This window comes from Carassius auratus, chromosome 32, assembly GCF_003368295.1.
Source record: "Carassius auratus strain Wakin chromosome 32, ASM336829v1, whole genome shotgun sequence".
Taxonomy (NCBI): domain Eukaryota; kingdom Metazoa; phylum Chordata; class Actinopteri; order Cypriniformes; family Cyprinidae; genus Carassius; species Carassius auratus.
This window is the reverse complement of record NC_039274.1, coordinates 6,800,087-6,806,006: the sequence shown is the minus strand read 5'-3', so window position 1 is coordinate 6,806,006 and position 5,920 is coordinate 6,800,087. Positions and strand designations below refer to the sequence as shown.

At 35.3% G+C, this 5,920-nt stretch overlaps 1 long non-coding RNA gene across 1 annotated transcript; it reads right to left on the bottom strand.

Moving 5' to 3' along the window:
• Positions 1 to 3,068: 3,068 nt before the first annotated feature.
• On the bottom strand, positions 3,069 to 4,690 carry LOC113052478 (uncharacterized). The gene is made up of 3 exons (XR_003277036.1): positions 4,604 to 4,690; positions 3,268 to 3,343; positions 3,069 to 3,158 (listed from the first exon to the last, which is right to left on the bottom strand). It is a non-coding gene; the product is annotated as an uncharacterized LOC113052478 (long non-coding RNA).
• Positions 4,691 to 5,920: the final 1,230 nt, after the last annotated feature.

Here is a 5,920-nt window from a genome sequence, read left to right as displayed (position 1 = left end):
ACACTGAGGGACTTGCTAGACTTTATAATTTTCTGTCAAGTCTTGTCTGACTTCTTCTTCCGGTATTGGTCTGGACAAGAGACTTACAAAAAACTTTCATGGCGGCTTGCAGAAAAATTCAAAATGGAAATTTTTGAAATCGCAGCATATTCCATGAGATATTGATAGCTTAATAAAATCTCTTAAGAAAAGAAATTTGCCTAAATCTGAATGTGAAAAGTAGTATATACATATACATATTATTATTTTTTATTATTTTTTTTCCATTTAAGGTGTCCAACTATGTCCTCCAGATGCATTTCTAAAAGCCAGGAGGACTAAGCTAAAATAACATTTCCAGTCTACACACACACACATTAAATAGATTTCCTGTTATCTCAGCTCATTGAAAACTCAAACTGAGAAGCACTCAGAGATAGTCTAAACAACACCCTTTAGTACAGTGAAGCAAATGATACTAATAATTATATTAATATTTCCTTTAGAAATTAATCTCCTCCACACTGATAAACTGCTAAGGTTCCCAATATATTTTTATTCTTTATAGCACTGCAGGTTATTAGAAGCAATGAGATGCAAGATACAGATGTAGATGCACTGTCTCAATTTGCATAAAACAGCATGTTCCTTTTATTGGTCACAGAAAGGTTCAGTAAGTTTCGCTGGCTATAGTGGGAACAGGAAGCTAATCAGTACACTGAAAAGACTACATCTTTATATTGCACACAGTGTTTTTCAAGAGATTTGAAGTTTTAAAAGAGAAATTCGTAAACAAGGCAGAGGAAAAGCAGGCATAAAGTATTTTTATGAAAATTAATATTTTTAAAACCTTTGAACATGTCAGCATCAGAACCCTCACAACCCACTCAGTTGCAGTGGCGTGCACAGACCTCTGGAGGGGCAGGGGCAAATGGCTTTACAAGGGCATAACTGCGGTCCGGGGATGGTTGGGGGTGAATTGTAGGGTGTATTGGTTTGTTCATGTGGGCGTTATAGCAATAATATCCTTTTTTTTTTTAAATGATTTTATCATGATTCTTTGTCATTCTTTGTAAAGCTGTTTGAGCAGTACAGCCAAACTGATTACCCTATAATAAAGACAAAGCTTGTTACTTTAAGGTAACAAAATATAAAAAAGAATGGCAGATATTTAGGCCAAAATGGGAGAAGATAAAAATCTGTCATTATTTTATCTTTGTTATTAAAAAAAAGATTAGAACAAAGATACACTTTAAAAATACACATAGTATACAAATAAAAATAAACAATGTTTTATTTTTTCAGGTACAACAGTATTTAGCAGGAGCATTCAAAAATTGAATGAACAAATAAAAATAAAACTCTCTATATATTGATTCCTATTAAAGCAACTGTATTAATGTTTTTTAGTCAAGAATATTGTGTGATTTTTCTCTTTGTGTTTGGTGTTTTATTAATATGAAAGGAATAATTCACCCACAAAATGTAAATATGTTAGTGTTCTGTTTTTTATACCTTCATGTACCCACTCAAAAGTTCATTCTTCTGCTTACTCTATTTGAAGAAGGTGGAAAACCAAACAGTTGCTGGTCACAGTAACTTCCAGAGTTTTCTCCTACTATCAAAGCCATTGTGGACCAGCAACTGTTTGGTTATCGATTTTCTTAAAATATCTTCTTTTGTGTGCAGCACAAGAAAGAAATGAATATAGGTTTGGACAACATGTGAGTCAATAAACAATGACAGAAATTACATTTTTAAGGGAACTATCCTTTAATACAGTCGGCAGCATGTTCAGTACTGTCCCTAAGACCTGCACTCATCTAAGATACAGACATGCATGCTGAATAAAGTCGTCATTTTGTATTTTTGAAACAAAATCTATTTTCGATGCTTCAACAAATTCTAACTGACCCTCTTGTCACATGGACTACTTTGATGATGTTTCTTACCTTTTGGACATGGACAGTATACCGTACACACAGCTTCAGTGGAGGGACTGAGAGCTCTCGGACTAAATCTAAAATATCTTAAACTGTGTTCAAAGAAACAGAGGTCTTACGGGTGAAACAACTTGAGGGTAAGTTATTAATTACATAAATTGCTATCTGGGTGAACTTACCCTTTAAGGCTTTAAAGCAATGCACAAAAAAAAAAAGAAAAAAAAAAAAAGGAAAGTGTGGTGTCCGTGAGAGTGCCTCTGTGGCTGAGTTAACACTGATGTTAATGTATGTAGCAGTATATTAATTCCACGGCGCCAGAAACTGCATCTGGTACAATGTGCGCTTCAGCACAATACAACAATATCTTTCAAAACCAGATCAGGGAGACATTTTTATCAGGCACGATCAAAAATCTTCATATCGCACACCCCTACCCTTGGCAGAAATCGCAGACCGGACCGCAAGGGCACTTTAGCGTCGGATCTCAATGGGCCCCGGGCCCTCTTGTGCACGCCACTGCTCAGTTGTAACACTTTTCTGGGAAACAGGATTAGCCGCGAAATAGTACACATACACAAAGCAACACTGAATACAATACATTATAGTCAGATGGTTTCTCTTTCACTATTAAGTGCAAGACTAAAAAATAGAAGCTTTATCAGTGAGCACACACCGTTTTAACATACAGCTGTGATTTAAGATGTGAATGCTTCTTTGACCAATTAAATCAAGATATAGAAGAATCTCTGCATTCTCACTGCAAGATACCACTACCAGCTTTACGAGGAAGCTTGCCAAAGCATTTTAGAGAACACCCCACCAGAAGAGTGCTAGTGAGAGCAGTATTCCCACCACAGAGCGGCTGGACACGGACACAGGTGCTGTGTTACACAGGTCAGTGGCACAGCAGGAGAACTTGAAGCTGGAAACTTTGGGAAACTTCTCGGCGAGTGTGCTGTGCTCACACTCAGAGTACTTTATGCACTGCCTGTATGTGTCACCACCTAGAAAAAAAAGGCAGAATGGAAAGATATGTCATGCAAAGTCAAAGGGTCATAGGAATGGTTGTGCCATTTTGACAATTTGTAAGAATACAGAAAGACACTCTTATCTAAGAGTGAGTGAGCTGTCACCTCTCTCATGGACGGTCACACAGGCATCATCATAGTAGCAGTCTCGAATTTTAGAGCATGTTGCCCGTGTAGTCTCTACAACTGTAACATTTAATGGCAGAGCCTTTGAAAGACACATGGCAGAGATCATATTTTTACAAGAATAGTAATTCAAAATATAAACAAAAACACATCTTATGCATGGTGAAAACAGGATCATTGACATGACATACCAAGCCCCCACCAGAGCCAGAACGAACACCACACACACTCCAACAGATGCTTTCATAATGCCTTCAGTTTACCAGTCTAATCAGAGAGAAAGACAGGAATCTGAGGAGTGTACGGTTTGGATTTGTCTGAATGTGACTGCATATGTTCGTTCTAAATGCAGATTTCAAAGTCACATTTTTTCTACAAGTCTTTTTTAAACTTGTACACTGGTCTCAATCCCTCACATTCAGAGTAGACCCTAAAGAAATAAAGTTGATCAGTGGTAATGTTTAAACTTGTTACAGGTTCATGCATAAACACCATGTCTCTAATTGCTTCGGTAATTCACTTTCTCACCATCATTTTGTTCTAAACCCGTGTCGACTTTCTATTTTCTCTGGAACATAAATTAAGATATTTTGAGAAATGTCTGTCTGGTGTTTGGTGAATCAACAGTCACCAAAACTGTTTGGTTACCATTATTCTTCAAAATATATTTTTTGTGTGTTTCACAGAAATGACAAAGTCACACAGGTTTAGAACAACATGAGGATGAGCAAATGATTAAAAAAAAAAAATCTTCAATTTTTTTTTAAAGATTACTAACATAATCATAAAAGAAAGAATTGTGGTTCATCTAAGGACTACATAGTTTTACTGAGATCCAGTTTTGGCCGATGATCTGGTCTGTATTATAGCTACTACTGTTATTACTGCATCTAGCACCAAAAGTATTATTGTTTTTCGCTTGTTATTTTGTATGGAAATCATTAAGCTTTAGACATTATTGAATATATTCTTATTTGTCTTTTGAACTTCATACAGAATTCTACAATTCTGAACATGTGAGACTTTTATCAACATTCCAGGGTAACTCTTCTGAATCACATATATACAATACATATAATAATATAATATATAAAATGATATATAAAAAACAACAAAAATGCTTTTTCTGAGAACAAGGTTCAACCTTATATAGTTAAAACTATACTTTACTTTAAAAATGAATTTTGCTCTTAATGCCAGCGTATTATTGTTTAACTAACAATTTCATAAAAATTTAAATTTGGATAGGATTCACAAAAAATAAAAATAAATGTTTTGATGGTCAACCAACTAAAAACAAGATTTTTTTGTGACCCAGCCGATAGCTTGTCTCCATTTTATTAAATTAAGGATTTTATCGATTGATTTTCAGAATCTATAGTATTTGTAAAAACAAAAACCAGTAGACTACCTTTATAATAATTTTCTACCAAGACCTCAGAAAACAGTGTCTTTGTAAAAAAGTCAATGTTAATGCTTAATAGTTTTTAAAAACTAACTCTATCAGTTACTCTTCTGTAGTCTTACCCCAGCGTGAAGAAGGAATCCAACCACAGACACATCCAAACCAGTCTGAAAACTGAAGAGATTGAGCTACTCACGCTTCTTAAAAACACGCCCACAATGCTCTTCAATTAATCGTTTGTGCTTTAAAATGTATACCATTCTGAGGGTACTAAAATATTTAAATTAATATTAAATATTATCAGGTGTTGTGTTAATTTTAATTTAAGAAATAAAAAAAGAGGAAATCATTTCCCTAACAATTCATCACTATATGAACAGATGAATCCCAAGTAATGTACTGAAACTGAGCTATTCTATAGTATAGTATTGAGAGTTTAGCATTGGGATTTCTGCAGCTGTTGAATTCCAGCATTATTCTGTTTTTAGGAATTAACCTGCAATCAGAGAAACCTTCTCTATAATCTTTCTTCAACATCCTGTGGTTAAAAGCTGAATATTAAAAGTTTTCCATTAGTGAAAATCCCACCGTTCAACATATATCTACAATGTTTATACTCTTACTTGCATAAACAAGACACAAAGTCTCTCATTAGCTCATTTATGTCTTTATAACATTATAACATTATTTTTCCCTCTTATAAAATGCTGAATCAGCATAAGATTTACACTTCTTTTATTTTCTTTCTTTTTTTTTTACAATCAATTATAAATTTACAAAGAATTATTTCACAGGCCTTTGACCACACGTCTGGGACAGGCTTCAGCAGACATTGGCTTTCTGAACGGCTCATTACAGGACAGGGGGTCAACTGCTGTAGCACAAGAATAGCTAAACTACGTGAGGTTTTCAGTGAGGAATGGAGAGAAACATACGATCAAAATCACATGTCGGCATGAAGGGCCATTAAACATACACTGGTGTGCAGCACATTGTGATTTAAAGTGATATGCCCTGGAAAGCTTACATGTCTGGTGTATTATTGGCCCTAGTGTGTGTGCAATTGAAGCAATGAATTGTCAAAGTACTTAAGATACGTTACAGAAATGAAGCATTTTCTCTCTTTCAGAATGGTTGAAATTAATGAGTAAAGAGATGGGAGGAGATGTGGGTCAAAAAAACAAAACGGCTTCACAAAGAAACATTAGTCTGACTACAACAAGGCCTCTTCAACTCGTTGCCATGACAACAGAGACGATCAGGGTGGGTTAGGGTTAGGGTCAGAGTAACAAAAATGAGTGAGTTTTGTGTTGTGAGAACAACAGTTGTATTCAGAGATATTCCAGAGCATGAGACAATAGAGCTGAGACTGGCTGGTGAAAAACAGAGCAATGGCCTCTTTGTGCCTCGATAGTAGAAAGCATCCTGGTCACAACAGT